The sequence below is a fragment of the Piliocolobus tephrosceles genome, chromosome 1, assembly GCF_002776525.5.
Source record: "Piliocolobus tephrosceles isolate RC106 chromosome 1, ASM277652v3, whole genome shotgun sequence".
In the NCBI taxonomy this organism is placed as follows: Eukaryota; Metazoa; Chordata; class Mammalia; order Primates; family Cercopithecidae; genus Piliocolobus; species Piliocolobus tephrosceles.
In genome coordinates, this window is record NC_045434.1 from 35743025 (window position 1) to 35766660 (window position 23636).

The window sequence follows — 23636 nt, forward strand, 5'->3', positions numbered from 1 at the left end:
GATCTGCCCACCTTGGCCTCCTAAAGTGCTGGGATTACAGGCGTGAGCCAACATGCACAGCCGAGAGTTGTTACATTTTCTTATCCTAAGATAACTATAAACAGGTATACTTTTTAAGAAATAAAACTTTGTTTTTGATGTCTAATACTTAAGAGAGTGAATGAATCAATAGAAGAAGAAGATTTAACACCCTAGCCTAGGAGAGATGAGCAAGTGAGGAGCAGGTTCCTATTTCTGACGAGGAGAACAGGGATTAAAAACAATATGAGAAATAAACAAAAAACAAGCCAACAAACACTATCAGACCACTGAACCCTAGTTGCAAGCCAGGCTTCTACACTAAGCATCCTGATTATTCCAAAGATGCCCAGAGATTCAACCCATCCCTTCTGGCCTCTGCCAAAGAGGCACAGAAACAGCCAAGACAAGTTCCAAGAATAGTCGTGGCATACCATCCCCCTCCAACTACAGTCATCCTCAGGGAGGCTGTTTCTGGGAGCATCTTGCCCTGGGACTAACGGCAGAATTCAGAAGGGCAGTCAGTTGTTACTACTGTTTCCTTCCTTATCCAACAAAACTTCAAGAAACAGTAGATTAAGGAACCTGGGATTTAACCGCAATTAATTCATTTAATTGGGGGTGGTAAAACAGTTACCTCTTTTGTAAATCTAGCATTTCAGGGACTATCTGGGAAACCACAGGCGCCAAAATCAACTTTTAAAATACTTAAGAATAAAAAGTGGACAGTTCTTTTCTGCAAAGTTAGAGAGACTATGCATTAAGAGGTTATGAAACCAGTATAAAAGTAGCTTTCTGGTTGGAGAATAAGAACTTCTCATACCTCAGTCATCAGTAACCAAGGGAAAAACTGCTATTAAGACTTCTTTTCCTTAATGAATTATGGTCCATTTGGGCATCACAGACTTCTAATAGAATACCACAATATGGGATCCAAGACTCTGGTCTCCCTACTCATTGTATGTATAAAACATTCTGCTACGTATTTAAAGTGCTATGCAAATATGCCTATGCTAATATTTCTGCAGGGATATAATTACATAAAATGGAATACATAAATTTTGGTAATAAAAGGTTCAAGTTCCAATATGCCAAAATTCTACTGAAAGTAACAACTATATTAAAGCTTGCACTGGCCAGATGCAGCAGCTCATGCCTGTAATCCCAGCACTTTGGGAGGCTGAGGCGCATAGATCACATGAGATAAGGAGTTTGAGACCAGCCTGGCCAACATGGTGAAACCCTGTCTGTACTAAAAACACAATTAGCTGGGTGTGGTAGCATACATCTGCAGTCCCAGCTACTTGAGAGGCTGAGGTAAGAGGATTGCTTGCTTGAACCTGGGAGGTGGAGGTTGCAGTGAGCCGAGATCCCACCACTGCATTCCAAACTGGGTGACAGAGAAAGACTGTGCCTCAAAAAAAAAATTGTTTGTGTAAGAAATCTTGAGAGTACGCAGATTCATGCTCCAAAAATCCAAGGCATTTTTAGTAAGCTTATAGTGTCCTTGTTCACTGTTTCAACTAAATGACCTTATAACTAAAATTAGGAACAGAGAGAATAAAAAAACTTAAGGCAAAATATCAAGATCTAGACTTTAAAAAGGAAGAACAGGCCAGGTGCGGTGGCTCAAGCCTGTAATCCTAGCACTTTTGGGAGGCCGAGACGGGCGGATCACGAGGTCAGGAGATCAAGACCATCCTGGCTAACACGGTGAAACCCTGTCTCTACTAAAAAAATACAAAAAACTAGCCGGGCAAGGTGGCAGGCGCCTGTAGTCTCAGCTACTCGGGAGGCTGAGGCAGGAGAATGTCCTAAACCCGGGAGGCGGAGCTTGCAGTGAGCTGAGATCCGGCCACTGCACTCCAGCCTGGGTGACAGAACGAGACTCCATCTCAAAAAAATAAAAATAAAAATACAAAAATTAGCTGGGTATGGTGGGCTGGGCTGGGGGGGCGGTGCCTGTAATCCCAGCTACTCAGGAGGATGAAGTAGAAGAACTGCTTGAACCCGGGAGGTGGAGGCTGCAGTGAGCTGAGGAGCCACGATCACGCCACTGCACTCCAGCCTGGGCAACAGAGCAAGACTCTGTCTCAAGAAAAAGAAGAACATCTAAAATAAAGCCTTCTTATAGGAACAAATAATGTTAATACCCACTGACTAAGTCACTAAATCTAAGGAATACCCAGATTACATAACTTTTGACGTCAGAGTATAAAAGAAAAGGAGCATTGATAAAACAGTGGAAATTAGGAAACACGACTACATTAACCATAGTTACATCCTAAGTAGGAATACAATTTAATGAGTCACCAGTTTAAAATGTGCAAAACTCAGACCTAGAAGGGTAAGGCTTATATAATGTTGTCCAATTATTTAAAGTGCTCAGATAATTCCTCCACATGAGGATTAACTCTGCAATTCTAAGCTTCCTACCCAACGTCCCAATCTCATAAGTGGCAATCACATTATACTAATTATGATTATCATGATTTATACTCATTGGAATACTGATTATTTCACAAGTCAAGTGTCTAAGCAATTTGGACCTTGAAAAGGCAAGAAAATAAAATTTAAAAGCCAGGGATATTCAATATATAACATTATATAATGTAAATACTAGGAACCAAGAGCAACAGCTATCTTATCTATCTATTTTTTTGTAATAGAAAGTACCTAGGAAAAACAGGCCAGAGTTAGGGGGTACTAAGATAAGTAAGACATGGTCCCTGGCCCTCAAGAACCTCACGTACTGATATGGTAAAAACAAAACAGTAAATCAGCTATTATAATACAGAGATACGGCCTGAATGTTTCTGGTATCATATAGCAAGAGTGTCTACTAGTATAGACAAAAGCAGAGAAGGCCTCTTGAAAGAGGATTCTTGGCCTGAATCTTAAAGGAAACTCAAGAATTAGCCATTGAATAAAAGCAGGTTAGCATGTAAAATAGTACAACTGTGATATATATTAATACTATATTCATTCATTCAAGAAATATTTCTAGGCTGGGCATAGTGGCTTATGCTTGTAATCCCAGGACTTTGGGAGGCCGAAGCAGGAGGATGGCTTGAGGTCAGGGGTTCAAGACCAGCCTGCACAACATAGTGAAACCCTGTCTCTCCTAAAAATACAAAAAATAAAAATAAAAATTAGCCAGGTATGATGGCACATGCCTGTAGTCCCAGCTTCCTGGGAGGCTGAGGTGGGAGGATCACTTGAGCCTAGGGAGGTGGAGATTGAGGCTGCAGTGAGCCATGCACTCCAGCCTGGGTACCGCACTCCAGCATGGGTGACAGAGTGAGACCCTGTCTCAAAAAAAAAAGGGGGGGGGGGGGGGGAGGGAATACTTCTGGACCACCTACTGTATGCCAGAGACAGGCCATATTTACAGGCCCACCCACCTGTACTTTAGCATGGCTACAGCCTCAGGAGCATGTATGAGATTGGGAATGCACCAAATTATGAAAGCCTTGGATGCTCTGTTAAGGAGTTTGGACCTCGCTCTAAAGATGGTAAGAAATCAATAAAAGCTAGTACGCAAGGAAGCAAAAAGATCAGAGTTGTATACTCCCTGACTCAGGCTTTCTTATACATTCCCTCTGAGGAGCTGCCATGAAGGCTCCAGAGGAGAGGAGGGAGCTGATATGCCCCATGTTTCACAGATACTGCATGAGACTCTGCTGCTAAGGCCTACCACCTCTCTACCCCCATGTTCTATCATCAGACTTCACTAGTGGAATAAAAAGGTCTAGTACCAGTGGTAGGTAGGAAACAGAAAATAACAGAGAAGAGAGAGAGTTCCTGTGGTCAAGGTGCATAAGGGTCACCTCCAGGAAACTATTCATACTTTAAACAGAATATTATACCAACAAAATAATACTAGAGGATATTAAAACATCTGATAACAAAGTAAATTTTATGTTGTGTGTATTTTATCACAATTTAAAATAATTTTTTAAAAGAAAAAAACTATCTGAAATTTAGGTGAAACATTTTTCTATTCTGTCATTTTAAATGATAAAGATCAGTTCAGAGTATATTTAATAATAATTCCCCCATTCTTCCTTCACATTTAAAGAATTCTTCCAAGTCCACCCCCTACCACAAAGCTAAATGTGCAAAAATGCAAAAAGTGTGACAATTATTTAATTGGGGGAGAGAAGAGAATCATGTCCCAAATGGACAACATCCAGTAACCAACTATCCTTGAGACTTGCAATGGTGCAAACTGCCACCAAAAAGAATGCACATGGATGTGGACACATTCTGACAGTACAGCTGTCTGTCCAGGCATGCTGCTGAAAGAACAGTACATTCCTCCTTGTTCCATCCTCCACCCACCTTAAGCCCCATTATGAAAGGCAGTCTAAACAAAACTGTCATATTTAAGCCTCTAATACATGTGTGTTTTCAATAAGATCAGCTAGGTAAAAATAGTGGCAGTAAACCCCTCCAACACTGCCCTAAGATTAAGAGTCTGAAGATTTCTGAAGAGGAAAATAATTTTGGTAATGTATATTTGTCAAAAGTTTTGACTTGAGATTGCAATCTAGGTGCAAAGATAGGGAAATAAGTTACTAACTTTCAGAAAACTGATACAGTATGGTAGAGGAGTGAGTACCGAGAATCAGAGTAATGGGGTCTGAGTCCTAAATAGCTAACCTATCAGCAGCTTTGTGACCTTGGGAAAACTGCCCAACCTCTCTGAGCTTCAGTTTTCTCATCTATGAAACAAGATTAATGATGCTTACACCATCTATATCATGGTGTTGCTGTGAAAAGCAAAGAGTTCAATGTAATCCTAAATCAGCACACTCTAATGCACCCACTCAATAATCTCAATTTCATGCAACTCTTTTCGAATACCATTTTATATTTCCAGCTCATCCTTTCTAATACATAAATTAATATAATCTTGTGACCCCACCAGATCTCCCATCTACTGACCACTATCTTTGAACTATCTTTTCTTAATTTTTATTTTATTTTTATTTTTGAGACAGAGTCTCACTCTGTCGCCTGGGTTGGAATGCAATGGCGTGATCTCGGCTCACTGCAACTTCTGCCTCCCGGGTTCAAGCAACTCTCCTGCCTCAACCTCCCGAGTACCTGGGACTATAGGCATGTGCCACCATGCCCGGCTAATTTTTTTTTTTTTTTTGTATTTTTAGTAGAGATGAGGTTTCACCATGTTGACCAGGATGGTCTTGATCTCCTGACCTTGTGATCCGCCTGCCTCGGTCTCCCAAAGTCCTGTGATTACAGGCGTGAGCCACCGCACCTGGCCTATCTTCAAACTCTCTTTTCACTGTTCCTCACCCTGTGAAGTCCTCTCCTCTCCTTACCAGCTTAAGTTCCATGGTCCATCATTATAATCACTCGCTCCTCTATCACTTGGACATACTCACTTTGCAGAACCACAAGCCGGGTAAATTCAACTATTCTCCTACTCCTAAAGTGAAGGTGGCTGGAGAAAAAAAGCACAAAACCAAGCTGACTGGCCTCACTTTTAACTCAGAACCTTTAGCCTCAAATGAGCCCTTAACACTGCCTGGTGATCATACTATATTTCTCTAGTCCATTCGCTTTCCCACTTTTCTAGACAACTATATGCTCTCCTCTCTTTTCAAACTCCTAATAGCTTCCTTTCTTACTAAGCCAATGACCTGGCTTAGAAAATTAAAGTTGGCTTAGAAAATTAAAGTAATCAGAGAAGATCTTCCAGGGTATTTGACGTTCTGTTTGTGAGCTATTTCACTTAAGATAATGGCTTCCAGTTCCATCCATGTTGCCAAAACAGACATGATTTCATTCATTTTTATAGCTGAACAGTATTCCACTGTATATAGATATCACATTTTCTTTATCTGTTTATCCTTTGATAGACACTCATAAACCTTTTAATCTTAATAGCCAGCTTTATGGTTGTGTTTATTGTTTTATTATTTTGATTTAACATTTTGCATATTTAAATTTATTTAGGAGAGTTAAGTATGCAGTGTTAGCAGAAACTTTTTTGGTTAACAGCTTATAGACTTATTAATTTTAACAAGAAGGTCCAGTTTGGCTTTGTAGGATATCTGATTTATAGAATATTTTAGGATATTAGGAATATTTTAGGATATCAGTATTTTTTTTTTTTTTGAGGTACAGAAAACTGGAAGTGGACTGTCATAGTATTGCTGGTAAGAATCATTGGGGCTCTTGATTTAACAAATAACTAAGTTTTTTTTTTTTTTTTTTGAGACAGTATCTCATTCTGTCACCCAGGCCAGAGTGCAGTGGCAAGATCACGGCTATCTGCAGCCTCGATCTCCTGGGCTCAAATGATCTCCTACTCAGCCTCCCAAATAGAGAACTGCATGTTCTCACAAGTGGAAGCTAAATAATGTGTACACATGGACATAAAGTGTAGAATAGGACACTGGAGACTCAGAGGGTGGGGCGGGAGGTGAGGGACGAGAAATTACTTAATGCATACGACTTATACTATTCAAGTGATGGTCCCACTAAAAGCACAGACTTCACAAAGACGTAACAAAACTGTACTTGTACCACTTAAATTTATAACAACCACAAAAACATTAGGAAGTTTAAATAAATATGTATCCCTAGAAAGTACAGGCTGATTTTCACTTAAAGGAAGACAGTCACAAGGCTGTTAAACTTCTCAACAAGAAGAGTGCATCTTTCTATGTATGCATAAAGCATTCACCTCAGGTCAATTAATCACAAAGCAACAATCTTTTTTTTTTTTTTTTTTGAGACGGAGTCTTGCTCTGTCGCCCAGGCTGGAGTGCAGTGGCCAGATCTCAGCTCACCGCAAGCTCCGCCTCCGGGGTTTACGCCATTCTCCTGCCTCAGCCTCCCGAGTAGCTGGGACTACAGGCGCACGCCACCTCGCCCGGCTAGTTTTTTGTATTTTTTTAGTGGAGACGGGGTTTCACCGTGTTAGCCAGGATGGTCTCGATCTCCTGACCTCGTGATCCGCCCGTCTCGGCCTCCCAAAGTGCTGGGATTACAGGCTTGAGCCACCACGCCCGGCCACAAAGCAACAATCTAACAAAAAAAAGATAATTCCCGTCTTTGTTCATGTAAAACTGAAATGATAAAAAAAAAATTATAATACAAACGTAGGTTAAAACGTTGTAGAGCACTAAACCAGAAGCCAGAAGACCAAAGTTCTGGTCTTTTCTCTGCCATAACTAGATATGGGAATTTTACTGTGTTTCCATTTCTTCATCTGTAAAATTAGGGAGCAGGGGAAAGATCACTCTAAAATTATTTCAGAGTTTTCTGAGCTTCTTCCTGACGAGCAAGGAAACTTGTGGTCTGATTCTCAAACTTTCCTAGCAGCATGGCCCCTAAATGCCAGTCTCCACTCCCGCCTCAAAAGAAACCAAGACCATCTCCTGTTCTGAGACTGGAAGAGACATCATCAGCCTCTCTAGACTTGCCGAAGAAGAGAGAAAAAGAACAACAGGAAGCAACTGAACATATTGATGAAGTACAAAATGAAATAAACAGGCTTAATGAACTGAGGGAGGAGATTTTGAAAGCAGAACAGAAAATAAACTCTGTCAACCATTTTTTTCAGAAGAGGTGAGAATTTATCGCCAAAATTCCAAGTTTTGGGGTTACAACGTTTGTCAACCATCCTCAAGTGTCTGTGCTGCTTAGGGAGAAGGACGAAGAGGGACTGCATTATCTGACCAAAGCTGAAGTGACAGAATTTGAAGATACTAAGTCAGGTTACAGAATAGACTTTTAGTTTGATGAAAATCCTTTCTTTGAAAATAAAGTTATCTTCAAAGAACTTCATCTGAATGAGAGTGGTATTCCATCTTCAAAGTCCACTGAAATCAAATGGAATCTGGAAAGGATGTGATGAAACATTCAAGTTAAACACAGAATAAAGCCAGCAGGAAGAGGCAGCATGAGGCACCAGAGAGCTTCTTTACCTGGTTTACTGACCATTCTGATGCGGGTGCTGATGAGTTAGGAAAGGTCATCAAAGATGACATTTGTCCCATCCCATTACAGTACTACTTGGTTCCCGATATGGATGATGAACGAGGAGGAGAGGAGAAGGAGAAGAGGAAGAGGAGGAGGAGGAGGAAGAGAAGTAGGAAGAAGGATTAGAAGATATTGAAGAAGGGGATGAGGAAGAAGATGAAGATGATGATGAAGGGGAGGAAAGAGAGTAGGATGAAGGAGAAGATGACTAATAGAACACTGATGGATTCAATCTTCCTTTTTAAAATTTTCTCCAGTCCCTGGGAGCAAGTTGTAGTCTTTTTTTTCCCCTCTTGGGGCTCACTTGCCCTGCTCTTAGGGTCTCTTTTCTCTACACCATGGTTCTCAACTTATTTGGGGGGTAAATACCTTGAGCAGAATATTATGGGACAAGAGGTAAGAGTCTCTACCCCTTTCTGTTCCAAATTCATTTTTATCCCTTCCTGTCTGAACAAAAACTCTATGGAATCACCACCACCGAGCTCTGTTGGAAAAAAGAAAAACCTGCTCCCTTCACTCTTCTGGAACCCGGATGGTGCTAGGCCCCTGTGTGGTAGTGCACAGAATTCTAGTTCCTTTCCTCTTTTCTCTGTATACTGGACTCAGAGAGTACACTGTGTCTCTATGTGAATATGGACAGTTAGCATTTACCAATATGCATCTGTCTACTTTCTCTTATTTAAAAAGGGGAAAGAGGCCGGGCGCGGTGGCTCAAGCCTGTAATCCCAGCACTTTGGGAGGTTGAGACGGGCGGATCACGAGGTCAGGAGATCGAGACCATCTTGGCTAACACGGTGAAACCCCGTCTCTACTAAAAAATACAAAAAACTAGCCGGGCGAGGTGGCAGGTGCCTGTAGTCCCAGCTACTCGGGAGGCTGAGGCAGGAGAATGGCGTGAACCTGGGAGGCAGAGCTTGCAGTGAGCTAAGATCCGGCCACTGCACTCCAGCCTGGGTGACAGAGCAAGACGCCGTCTCATAAATAAATAAATAAATAAATAAAAATAAAAATAAAGGAGAAAGAAAACTCTAAAAATGGGGTTAGAGAAGGTCAGCAAAGGGTGGATTTGAGATGGTTGGGTGGGTTAAGCGGGCATTTTGACAACATGGCTTCTCTTTTGGCACGTTAAATTGAGATGTCTGACACACATCCTTGCAGTTTAAGGTAATACTTTTAAAATAAATTCTCTACTAATGATGACTTGAGCCCTGCTACTCAATGGAAGAATCGGCAAAACATGTAGTATCTTACTTGGAATTGACATTCTCTATTGTAATTTTCATCCTGTTTATTTTTTAAATTTTTCTTCTTGTTTCACTGGAAAGGAAAGATGATGCTCAGTTTTAAAAGTTAAAAGTGTACAAGTTGCTTTGTATAAGTTGCTTTGTTATAAAACTAAATGTGTTCACAATGGAAAAACTTCTTTTCAGCTCAAACATCTTACAATTCCATGACCCAAAGTGAGGTATGTCATATTACGTTTTCTTATTTTAAATAGAAATTAAAAGTACATAAGTTTGAGTTAAAGGTAGCATTATATTGTTTTTGACTAAAAGAGGTAGCTGTACATACATTATTTTATTAGCGATAATAAAAACTCATGAAGAGATATAATGAGAATTTAATAATAAGAATATACAATGCTTTCCCTGGATAAAGTTACTTCTGTAATACTATTTTTTTAATTTAAAAAATTACCTTCTAAACCATTAACTTGAAATATTTAATAGCTACTTTTGTAAGTCCTATTTTAGGAAGCCTAGACAAGCAAACCAAATTAATAGAAATTGAGAGTAGAGAAAATTAGCAATGGGCCAGGTGCAGTGGCTCACACCTGTAATCCCAGTACTTTGGGAGGCTCAGGTGGGGAGATCACTTAAGGCCAGGAGTTCGAGACCAGCCCGGACAACATGATGAAACCCTGTTTCTACTAAAAATACAAAACAATTAGCTGGGTATGGTGGGGCATGTCTATAATCCCAGCTACACGGGAGGCTGAGGCAGGAGAATCGCTTGAACCTGGGAGGCGTAGGTTATAGTGAGGCGAGATTGCACCACTGCACTCCGGCCTGGGTGACAGAGGGAGACTCTGTCTTTAAAAAAAAAAAAAAAAAAAAAAATCAGCAATGCCCTCTTCTGGGCTACAACTACTTAATGAGTAATATATACAAGCCTTGGAACTCATTTCACAATTCTTTTTGAGCATGTGTGCATAGGTTTATCAGCCATTTCAACTTCTCTTTTGTTTTTTGTTTTTTTTGAGACGGAGTTTCACTCTCGTTGCCCAGGCTGGAGTGCAATGGTGTGATCTTGGCTCACTGAAATCTCCGCTTCCTGAGTTCAAGCGATTCTCCTGCCTCAGCCTCCCAAGTAGCTGGGACTACGGGCGCCCACCACCATGCCCAGCTAATTTTTTTTTTGTATTTTTAGTAGAGACGGGGTTTCACCATGTTGCTCAGGCTGGTCTCAAATTCCTGACCTCAGATGATCCACCCGCCTCAGCCTCCCAAAGTGTTGGGATTACAGGGGTGAGCCACCACACCTGGCCTCAACTTCTTTCTTAAACCTGACTGGATCCAGCAAATATTTATTTAAAGTATTGTCAATATGGCGGGCTTTCCCTTTAACTTTCATTTCCCATTTCTCTTCTGCTTCCAATACTATTTATTTATTTATTTATTTACAGAGTCTCGTTATGTCACCCAGGCTGGAGTGCAGTGGTGCAACCTAGGCTCACTGCAACCTCTGCCTCCCAGGTTCAAGCAATTCTTGTGCCTCAGCCTCCTAAGCAGCTGGGACCACAGGTGCATGCCACCATGCCTGGCTAATTTTTGTATTTTTAGTAGAGACTGGGCTGCACCATGTTGGCCAGGCTGGTCTCGAACTCCTGACTGCAAGTGATCCGCCTGCCCCCACAAAGCGCTGGGATTACTGTCGTGAGCCACCACGCCCGGCCCCATTACCATTTATATTTTAGCGTACTTTGCAGTGTCCACTTTGGTTTTCCATTTTCTACATCTTTACCATGTCTGATCTCTCTGTCTCTCTTACATATGATTTCATTTCTGACTCAAGGGACTTCATTCACCCAGTTAGGTATTAGGAATTCTGAGATCCTCAAATTTCAGATTTCCCATGTTCCACCTCCTTTCTGCAATACCAGATGTAGCAGGTTTGCTAGCAAATTCAAACATATTATTCTGTCAGTTAAAATTTTCCAAGTTGACATTTTTATTTTCCATTTATTTTCATCACTAGCAACTAGGTTGCTTAAAGTCTAAGGATTTTGCCTTTTAAATACTTTCTAGCACTTTGATATACATTGGAGAAACCAAGGAAGTTTCAAATTCAAAATGTCATCTAGTCAAAATGGAGAGGAAAAAATAGCACCCAATATTTAATTTGTCAAAACTGTGCAACACAGCCTTTTTTGGAAGGCCTAAGAAAAAAAATTATTGTATGCTATAATATAACTATAAAAGGTACTGGAGTTTCTTTGGGGAATTTTACCATATTTCTTGAAATATGGGATCTGGACAAATTTGAATCCCTCTAGAGTTTTAACTATAATTACTAAAGTTATCATTTATAAATATAAATGTTCATTATGAATTCATTTTTACTTCTTACCTCTATACCTCAAGAGGTAAAAATCAAATCTAGGGGAAAAATAATACTAACTAAATTTGATAAAGCTCACTGTATCTAGTACAGTGTTGTATACTCTATGGCCATTTCAGAGTCATAACTAATCTCTCTGCTTTCACCCATGCCCCCCAGAGTTTACTCTCCACAAAGCGGCTAGACTGAACCCTATAAATCTAAACTCTCCAAAAGATTCCCATCCCACTCAGAATAAAATCCTCCTTATTATGGTATACAAACCCTACATAACCAGTCATCAGCAATCCCCATCACTACTCCCACACAATTCTTTTACTTTCTTTTTTCTTATATTAGCCCCTACCATTCTCCTTCAGCTTTCCTCTCCAGCCAGTCTAGCCTCTTCCACCATTCGGGAAGGATATACACCTCTACTGTAAATACAGTCTCCAGACTTTTGCCCTCGATGGTCCTCTTCCTGAAACGTTTTTATCTCAAAAGTCACAAGTTTGACTCTTTTAGGCAGTAATTATCTGCTCAAATGTTACCCCATCAGAGACTTTCCCCAGCCATCTAATCTAAAACAGCACATTCACTGGGCATGGTGACACAGGCCTATAATCCTAGAACTATGGGAAGCCAAGATGGGTGCATCACCAAAGGGCAGGAGTTGGAGAACAGCCTGGCCAATATGGCAAAACCCCATCTCTACTAAAAATACAAAAAAAAAATATAGTGGGGCATGGTGGCACACGCCTGTAATCCCAGCTACTCAGCGGGCTGAGGCAGGAGAATTGTTTGAACCCGGGAGGAGAAGGTTGCAGTAAGCCGAGATCACACCACCACACTCCAGCCTGGACAAGAGAGTAAGACTCTTTCTCAAAAAAATAAAATAAAATAAAAAATAAAACAGCACTTCTACTATCACTCTCTCTCCCTTTAACCAGCACTATCTTCCTCCCTACCACTCATCATCTCATTATATAGTAAATCAATATTTAATTAGCACCTGTTTCCACCTACTATAATGTAATTTCCATGAAGGCTGTGATTTGTTCAGTGCTGTTATTTCCAGTGCCAAAAAACTACCTCGTAGGTGCTCAATAACTGTTGAGCAGATGAAAATTTAAAATGTCTGACTCTAGAATCCATGTTATCAACTTTAATTATTCATACACACCAAAGAAATCCTTTAAATAATAAATGTTAGAAGTATATTTAAACTGAGAATATTGATTGCCTCTAAAGAAGAGGCTAAAGGGAGAGAAATACAGGGAGATCAAATGTATACCCCTTAAATCTTGAACTATATTAATGAGTTAATTTTTCAAAATTAAACAAAATGTAACATGTTAATTTAACAGGTTATAACAATGACTGAATTACATTAACTTTCCAATTTAATTCTGCATTCTCAGGATATGGAACACTAATGGCCAAAACATGACAATCTTCATGTTGTTTTCGGGTGCTTTTTGTTGTTGTTGTTGTTGTTTTGACACAAAGTTTCACTCTTGTTGCCCAGACTGGAGTGCAATGCTGTGATCTAGGCTCACTGCAACCTTCGTCTTCCAGGTTCAAGTGATTCTCCTGTCTCAGCCTCCCGAGTAGCTGGGAATACTAGGTATGCACCACCACGGCCGGCTAATTTTGTATTTTTAATAGAGATGGGTTTTCACCATGTTGGCCAAGCTGGTCTCAAACTCCTGACTTCAGGTGATCCTCCCACCTTAGCCTCCCAAAGTGCCAGGATTACAGGCGTGAGCCACCGTGCCTAGCCCTGTTCTAGGGTATTTTAATAAGACTCTCCGGGAACTTCTGAGCATAAGAAGTTAAATGTTACTTTCTTAAATGTTCCCTACTCTTATATCATATTACATACATCTTAATTAGCAATCACCTTGTCAGTAGGAAGTTGTTACCTACATTCATTTGTTCATTCATAAAGGGTGACACAGCCACCAAACAGTAAGTGGAGTCTGAGGATAGGAAAAACAAAATCCCCAAGTGTTTTTGCCTACTCTCACCACTCAGCACAATATTTCTGACACCAGAGTGTGGGGTTATTTCCTCCACACACCAAGCAAGCAGCGCACAAGCTGGGTGTCTTACAATTTAACTCAATTCTAATTCTATCTACCTAGAGATAGTGTCAGATTCCAGAAGTCCAGGGCTCAGGCTCACATGACTGTCCTAGACTTCAGATGCCATTTCTGATTGATTGGCAATAAACTGGGGTTTCCACAACCCCTTCCTTGGTTAGATTAATTTGCAAGAGTGGCTCACAGAACTCAGGGAAACACTTTACATACATTTACTAATTTATTATAAAGGATATTACAAAGGATACAGATGAACAGCCAAACAAAAAGATACACAGAGCAAGGTGTGGGAGAAGAGTGGCTGAGCAGAGTCCTTCAGTAACTTCCACGTGTTCAGCTCTTCCAAAGCTCTCTGAACCCAGTACTTTTAGGTTTTGTGAAGGCTTCATTACATGGGCATAGTTGATTAAATCACCGGCCATTGTTGATGAGGTTAACTTTCAGCCTCTCTCCTCTCTACAGAGATGTGGCGGTGGGGGTGGGATGGGGGGTTGAGGAGTGAGTGCTGAAAGTCTCGACCTTCTATCAGCCTCTCCTCAGTCTTTCAGGTGACCAGTCCCCATCTTGAAGCTATCTAGGGGCCCCCAGCCTCCAGTCATCTCATGAGCATACAAAAGACGCTCTAATCACTAGGGAGAGTCCTAGAATTTTAGGAGGTTTTTTTTTTTTTTTTTTGGCCAGGAAACAGAATAAAGACCAAATATATATTTCACAATATCACATAAAGTTTCATTGTTATAAGAAACTCTGTCACCAAGTTCCCATAACAAAATATTCCAGGATATGGTCCATTATATCTAGAATTTAAGGTCCTAGGTAAGCCTGGTAGTAGAGTTGGGCGGAAGAAGGGTTCAGTAGGCAAAAGTAGAAGCAGCAATCCAGCCACTTCTCACTTCCCCTTCTAACCACAGCTAGTCCCTATTTAGATAGGAAGCCACTCCCAGTTCTCTTGAAAACAGTGGTCTTCTCAACTGCCAAGGCCACAGGAAGAAGGTCACTTTCAGAAAAGAAAACCCAGAAAGATGACAGTAATGAAATCCTTCATGGACCAATACTAGACTAATTGTTTTCCCAGTACTTTATAATTCTTACTACATCACAAAGGATGAGGATTATAAACCCAAAGTTAGAAAGAATAAGCACTGATTTCTGCCAGCTATAAGGTAATAGACGATTGCACTTAACTTTCAAAATCAAATAAGGCTGGATACTTTTCCAACTCTTCTGCATTAAATTATTAGATGTTGTATGATAGTATGAGAACCTTAACCTTTCTGTATGAAATCCATTTTTTGTTTGTTTGTTTGAGATGGAGTTTCGCTCTTATTGCCCAGGCTGGAGTGCAAAGGTGTAATTTCGGCTCACTGCAACCTCTGTCTCCTGGGTTCAAGCAATTCTCCTGCCTCATCCTGCCAAGTAGGTGGGATTACAGGCATGTGCCACCATGCCTAGCTAATTTTTTGTATTTTTAGTAGAGACAGGGTTTCACCATGTTGTCCAGGCTGGTCTCGAACTCCTGATTTCAGGTGATATCCACCCACCTCGGCCTCCCAAAGTGCTGGGATTACAGACATGAGCCACCATGCCCAGCCTCTGAAATCACTATTACATACACATATTCTGCTATCATTTAAATAATCAACACTCTGTTAAGAGTTTTAAAAATCACTAAAGAGTTTTCAAAAAATCACTAAGAAACAGTCTGTGTCCTATTAAATGACAGATGGAGCAATTACTAACTCAATTGAAATGAGACAGAAAATCTGACAATCAACTGGAAACTGTCATATAAAAATTAAGGTTGGACCTAAGCAAAAGCATTACCAATGGTTTTTTTTTTTTTTGCTTTTATATTCTCTTTAAGAAAAATACATTTAATTGCAAACAAAGTATAAAGCAGAAGAGTAACTGATACTTTGTGACATTTTACCATTCCCCTATAGTCAAAATATAACAAAATATTTGAACCAATCATATTTCACTCCTTGGTTAGTCACTGTATATAGCAGAGACTCTATACTCAGTAGTTATAGATTTAGTTATGAAAAACAATCCCTATACTCAGTATTTATAGATTTAGCTATGAAAAACAATCCACAGGAATACCTTGGCTCTCTCTTGCTCTCCCAAAGGTAGATACAGCTGGCATCTTGAGCATGCTAGTCAATCTATCCAAATGCACAACTACTAATATCCCACCACTCTCTAGCTGTTTCCTATTTCATTTCATTAGGGAGACAGAGACAAACCAAAAAATATGATAAGAGAACGTGAAATGTGGCCAGGCGCGGTGGCTCACGTCCGTAATCCCAGCACTCTGGGAGGCCAAGGTGCGCGGATCACAAGGTCAGGAGATCAAGACAATCCTGGCTAACACGGTGAAACCCCGTCTCTACTAAAAATATTTTTAAAATTAGCCAGGCGTGGCAGCGGACACCTGTAGTCCCAACTCCTCAGGAGGCTGAGGCAGGAGAATGGCGTGAACCCAGGAGGCGGAGGACGCAGTGAGCCGAGATAGTGCCACTGTATTCCAGTCTGGGCAACAGAGCAAGCCTCCGTCTCAAAAAAAAAAAAGAATGTCAAATGCAACCGTTCCACCAACACTGTTATCTCCATAACATCCTATAAAATTATCACTCAAGCTCGAATTACAACAAACGCTCAATAAATCCTAGACCACTTTTATTTTCACTGGACAAATAAATATCCTTGTTCTTGTCCCACATCGCATGAATTTCCATTTTCCAAGTCATGTTGTCATAATGGCACACAACTTCACCCATTTGTTGTACTTGTAAGCACCAGAAAAATCAAGTACATTAACTCAAGCAGGTTGAGTTAAATCTGACAATTCACTTAACCTTTACTTACTTATGTGCTAGACATAAAAGAATGAAACACATGGCATGCAGAAAAATTGTACAATCATATCACATAGAAAAAATTTTAAAACTAGATTAGGAAAAGTAAATTAATAAATTTTGGTTAATCAAAGTATGTTCTGAAACATTAAGTCTGATAACTTCTTCCTAATAAATACAAGAGCCTGAATTATTTTCTTAAAACTTTGCTATTGCAAGTACAGAACTTTTTACATATTTTTCTTTAAAGCGTTAAGTCACACTGCATTATGTCTATTTGAATTACTACTTACATTACTAGAAAGAAATCAAAATAACATTAAACTCTTAAAATATCTTTGGTAACTGAAGGAATTATCTTCTGTGTTGTCTATATCAAAGGTCATATCATATTTCATACTTTTCTTAGATAAACATTTAAACAGCATACATGGTATGATGGAGAAAATTATAACAAACTCACACCAAATATCAGCCTTTCTGAATTTCCAAAAAAGGGCACAACTTGCAAAAAAAAAAAAAATGAGAACCATAATTTTCATGTATCAAGAAAAAAACATAAAAATCAGTTTTTCTAAAGTACTCAAAGAAGTCAATTTGAGGCAACACTACCAGAAAAAGTGGCCAATGAAATCATACAAATTTCTAAACTTTAAAAATGTAGTAGGCTCTTTCTAAAGGTGAATATTATCGTCAAATCAGTAACTCAAACCAGCCCTAAATGTCTGCTTTTTTTTTTTCAGGTAAGCAAGTGGGATTTAATTTTTTGTTTGTTTGTTTCTTCTTTGAGACAGAATCTCGTTCTGTCACCCAGGCTGGAGTATAACAGTGTGATCTTGACTCACTTGCAACCTCCATCTCCTGGGTTCAAGCAATTATCCTGCCTCAGGCTCCCAAATAGCTGAGATTACAGGTGACTGCCACCACGCCCGGCTAATTTTTTGTATTTTTAGTAGAGAGAGGGTTTCACCATGTTCACCAAGCTACTCTCGAACTCCTGACCTCAAGTGATCCGCCCGCCTTGGCCTCCCAAAGTGCTGAGATTACAGGTGTGAGCCACTGCGCCTGACCTGTTTTTGTTGGTGGTGGTTTTTTTTTTTAGACGGAGTCTCACTCAGTCGCCCAGACTGGAGTGCAGTGGCGCAATCTCAACTCACTGCAAGCTCCACCTCCCAGGTTCACGCCATTCTCCTGCCTCAGCCTCCCAAGTAGCTGGGACTACAGACGCCCACCACCACGTGGCCCGGCTAATTTTTTGTATGTTTTTTAGTAAAGATGGGGTTTCACCTTGTTAGCCAGGATGGTCTCCATCCTGGCCTAATTTTTAAGTTACAGCAGAAACTGGATTTTCTTCCTAAGTACTGGAGTATCCCCTAGTGGACTGGTGAGGAACAGTTTCTTGTTTTACTAAATCAAACTCTGTCATAATAAATTCACTTTTTTATAATCTCACCTAAATAACTTTTTTTCCATGGTCAAAACAGAGTTAACATTAGTTTTTATAAATTTCATAATTTTGACTACAATGAAGGTCCTGCAAGGTAGAAACACATTTTTTTGGCAAATAGCATTTCCAGTGTTTCAAATATAATAACCTCTTTCAAGAATCTTGTTACATGAGCATGAATTTAGTAATTGAAAAACCAATCATCCTTAATAGTTTCCTAATGACATAACTTAAGGCAAAGGAAGTTTTTATGGAAATTAAACTACTTCACTGAACTAAATGTCAACAATCAAATCACGAACATTAAGCAGAGTGCTTTCTAAAGAGCCAGGGGTTTCAAGCCAAGAGGCTTGAAAATGATTTTTTTTTTTTTTTACATATAATTTCTGCTAACATGGAATAAAGATTTCTAAAAAACCATTTTTAAGGTATCAACACTCTATTTACACACAAATTAAAACTCAACACACAAAACACTTCATATTTCTGCAAATAATTAAAATCCACTGAAGAATACAAGGACTCCAGCTAGCAGTATGACTGGAACCTTGTGAGAAACCCTGAGCTAGAAATACCTAGCTAAGACATTCTCATATTTCTAACACTCAGAATAAATGTTGTTTGTTTTAAGCTGCTAAATTTGGGGATAACTGGTTACTCAGCAACAAATATGTTGTGTTTAATATGCTTAAAGAAAAAAAGAAGGCAATGATAGTAAGAAGAAAATGGCAGTATAAAACAAAGACCAACAAGTCAACAACAAAAAAGCAAACAGATCCAAGAATGGGCAAAGGACTTCAAAATTTCTCAAAAACAGATACACAAATAGCCAATAAACACTTGTTAAAAGATGCCCAACATCACTAATCATTAGGGAAATGCATATCAAAACGACAACGAGAAGCCGGGCATGGTGGCTCCTGCCTGTAATCCCAGCACTTTGGCAGGCTGAGGCAGGCAGATTAGCTGAGGTCAGGAGTTCAAGACCAGCCTGGTCAACAAGGTGAAACCCCATCTCTACTAAAAATACAAAATTTACCCAGGCATGGTGGTATGTTCCAGTAGTCCCAGCTACTCAGGAAGCTGAGGCAGAAGAATTGCTGGGACCCAGGAGGCAGAGGTTGCAGTGAGCTGAGATCGTGCCACTGCACTCCAGCCTGAGCAACACAGCAAAACTCCATTTCAAAAAAAAAAAAAAACCTACCACATCACAGCCATTAGGATGGCTACTATTAAAACATACACAAACACAGAAAATAACAAATGTTGGTGAGGGTATGGAGAAACTGGAACCCTTGTGCATTACTGGTAGGAATATAAAATGGTAAAGCCACTATGGAAGACAGTATGGTGATTCCTCAGAAAAATTAAACATAGAATTACCGTATGACCCAACAATTCCACTTCTGTATATATATTCAAAAGAATCGAAAGCAGGAACTCAGAGATACTTGCATGTCCATGTTCACTGCAGCATCAGTCACAACAGCCAAAAGGTAGAAGCAACCAAAGTAGTCCACAAAGAGATGAGCAGATAAAGAAAATGGGCTACATACACACCATTAAATATCATTCAGCCTTAAAAAAGAAAAACAAGAAATTTTCACACACATTACAACACGGATGTACCTTGAAGACATTAAGTTAATTGAAATGAGCCAGTTACAAAAGGGCAAATACTATATGATTCCATTTATATGAGGAACCTAGAGTAGTCAGACTCATAAAGGCAGAAAGTAAAATGTGGTTGCCAAGGGCTGGAGGAAAAGGGCAAATGGTGAATTATAGTTTAACAGATGCAGAGCTTCAGTGTGGAAGAAGAAAAGAGTTCTGGAGATGGACGGTGGTCATGTATGGTGTCATGGTAGTGATGGTTACACAACAATATGAAAAGAGCGATGGCTCACACTTGTAATCCCAGCACTTCAGGAAGCCAAGGTGGGCGGATCACTTGAGGCCAGGAGTTTGAGACCAGCCTGGCCAATATGGCGAAACCCTATCTCTAATAGAAATACAAAAATTAGCTGGGTGTGGTAGCAGGTGCCTGTAATCCCAGCTACTTGGGAGGCTGAGGCAGGAGAATCGCTTGAACCCAGGAGGTAGAGGGTTGTAGTGAGCCAAGATCGCACCACTGCAATCCAGCCTGGGTAACAAGAGCGAAACTCAGTCTAAAAAAAAAAAAACACATTTTCAAATGGTTAAAATGGTATATTTTATGTTATACGTATTTTACCACCTTTTTTTATAAGATCAGATTTTACAGAGAATCAAACAGAACCTGCAGAATAAAAGACACAATAATTGAAATTAGTTCAATGGATGAATTAAATAGCAGATTAGATCAGCTAAAGAGGATTGTGAATACACAAAATGTAGTAGGGTGATACAAAAATTGAATATATCAAACAGAAGTTATGTAACATGAGGACAGAATAGAATGTCCAACATATCTAAATACCATTCAAGAGGGAAAGAAAAGAAAAATGAGAAAGAGGCAATATTTGAAGATATAATTGCTGAGACTTTTCCAAAAACTGCTGTAGTTTCTGGAAGCACAAAGAATTGCTAGTAGGATAATAAGAAATCTATACCTAGTCACTTTCCAGTGAAAATGCAAGACACTAAAGACAAAAAAACTTTAACCACCAGATAAAAATGACAGATTGTCTACAGTAAGGACAATTATACCAACAGTTTCTCAATAGCAACAATGGCACCCAAGGGATAATAAAATATATATATATATATATATATATATTTAAAAAGCTAAAGAGTAAATCAAATACTCTTCAAGGCTGTACAACTAAACCTGCTATGATTTTGAGGGCCCTTTCACCCCCACCAAAAGACTATAAACTCAACTCACCAATACATTATAGTTAACTAATTCTTAAGCAGGAAGGGTGTCTGGTTTTCCTCCAGAATACACCTGCTTGGTTCAAAAAAAACACACATTAAAAAAAAAAAAAAAAAGGCCAGGCGAGGTGGCTCACGCTCGTAATCCCAGCACTTTGGGAGTCCAGGGAGGGTGGATCACCTGAGGTCAGGAGTTTGAGACTACCTTAATCAACATGGCGAAACCCCTTCTCTACTTTTAAAAATAAAAAAAATTAGCCAGGCATGGTGGTGTGTGCCTGTAGTCCCAGCTAATCAGGAGGCTGAGACAGAAGAATTGCTTAAACCCAGGAGGTAGAGGTTGCAGTGAGCCAAGATCACGCCATTGCATTCCAGCCTGGGCGACGAGAGCAAAACTGTCTTCAAAAAAAAAAAAAAAAACTTTTCTGCTGGGTACAGTGGCTCACACCTGTAATCCTAGCACTTTAGGAGCCCAAAGTAGGCGGATCACTTGAGCCCAGCAATTCGAGACAAGCCTGGGAAACATGGTGAAACCATGTCTCTACTAAAAATATAAAAATTAGCTGGGCACGGTGGCACACGCCTATAGTCCCAGCTACTTGACAGGCTGAAGTGGGAGGGTCACCTGAGCCTGAGGAAGTCAAAGCTGTAATGAGCTATGCCACGCCACTGCACTCCAGCCTGGATGACAGAGTGAAACCCTGCATCAAAAAAAAAAGTTTTCCAGGTGATTTTGATACACACTCCATGTTTAAAAGAAAAGGAAAAGGAAGGAAAGGTAAAGAGGGAGAGAATACGATAAAATAAATGAGACAAAATGTTGACAATTAGGGAATGTAGGCAAAAAGTACATGAGACTTGTTTGTGCTATTCTTGCAACTTTTCTGTAATCCTGAAACTATTTCAAGATTTAAAAAGTTATTTTTAAAAAACCCACCTAGGCCGGGCACGGTGGCTCAGGCCTGTAATCCCAGCACTTTGGGAGGTCGAGGTGGGCGGATCACCTGAGGTCAGGAGATTGAGACCAGCCTGGTCAACATGGTGAAACCCCTGTCTCAACCAAAAATACAAAGATTAGCCAGGCATGGTGTCAGGCGCCTGTAATCCCAGCTACCCAGGAGGCTGAGGCAAGAGAATCGCTGGAACCTGGTGTAAGAGGCTGCAGTGAGCCAAGATCATGCCACTGTACTCCAGCCTGGGCAACAGAGCAAGATTCCGTCTCCAAAAAAAAAAAAAAAAAAAGCCACATATACCAGAATCACACAATTCTGTTTCAAGATGCCACTATCTTTTCTAAACATGAATTCTAGGAATGGTAATAGGGTATCATGTCTATAAAATTATCCAAATTATCCTTTTTTTTTTTTTTTTTAAAGATGGAGTCTTGCTCTGTTGCCCAAGCTGAAGTGCAGTGGCACAATCTCCGCTCACTGCAAACTCCACCACCGAGGTCCAAGTGATTCTCCTGCCTCAGCCCCCCTAGTAGCTGGGATTACAGGCATGCACCACCATGCCCAGCTAATGTTTGCATTATAAGTAGAGACAGGGGTTTCGCCATGTTGACCAGGCTGGTCTCGAACTCCTGACCTCAGGTGATCCACCCACCTCGGCCTCCCAAAGTGCTGGGATTACAGGCATGAGCTACCGCTCCTGGCAAATTATCCCATTATTATCTGGAATTATTCGTAATGAGGGAATAAGATTGGATGTGTTTAAATCAGTTACTGAAACCTACTAACACACAGGTGTCAATAATTCATGACAACCTCACTGTAAAGGTATGGAAACAGTTTCTATGCCTCTCCCATCCTCTTAATGACTTTGTACTTAGGATATTCCTAGTTCTTAAACTGTACAAAGTCTCAGTGGGTGACTGTGGAGGTCCATTTAAAATTCCATTCTCTAACTTAATGTTTCTTCTCTCCTACTAATTTTCCTATGCAACCTCACATCAAACAACAAACAGAAGAAGAGAAACACAAACTTTACCTTCTCTCTTTTTCTCCCCCTTTAAACTTCTCCAATCTCTCCACATCTTCACAGAAAATGTACTCTAACATTTTTTTTTTTTTTTTTTTTTGAGACGGAGTCTCGCTCTGTGGCCCAGGCTGGAGTGCAGTGGCCGGATCTCAGCTCACTGCAAGCTCCAGCTCCCGGGTTCACGCCATTCTCCTGCCTCAGCTTCCCGAGTAGCTGGGACTACAGGCGCCCGCCACCTCGCCCGGCTAGCTTTTTGTATTTTTTTTTAGTAGAGACGGGGTTTCACCGTGTTAGCCAGGATGGTCTCGATCTCCTGACCTCGTGATCCACCCGTTTCGGCCTCCCAAAGTGCTAGGATTACAGGCTTGAGCCACTGCACCCGGCCAACATTTTGAGTTATTATACGAAAGATGTAGTGGTAGAAGTTTTATATACATTATCTAATTTAATTCTCAAACCACTCTACACAGCAGGCATTATCCTCATTTTATAAATGAAGAAATAATTAGTTCAATCAATCACACAGTTAATACCATAATTTTAACACAAATCTATCTAGTTCCAAAACCCATGCACTTTCTACATCACAATGCTTTTTTTTTTTTTTTTGGACACAGGGTCTCTCTCTGTCACCCAGGCTAGAGTGCAGTGGCAATGATCATAGCGCACTGCAGCCTTGAACTTCTGGGCTCAAGCAATCCTCTCACCTCAGCCTCCCGAGTAGCTAGGACTACAGACATGTACCTCCAT

The 23636-nt window shown here is 40.2% G+C and overlaps 1 protein-coding gene and 1 pseudogene across 2 annotated transcripts in view; one reads left to right on the top strand and one right to left on the bottom strand.

The window, feature by feature from the left end:
• Positions 1-23636, bottom strand: part of ABL2 (ABL proto-oncogene 2, non-receptor tyrosine kinase) — a 128405-nt gene that overhangs the window by 73634 nt on the left and 31135 nt on the right. The window lies entirely within an intron of this gene.
• On the top strand, positions 7379-8249 carry LOC111555319 (annotated as a pseudogene).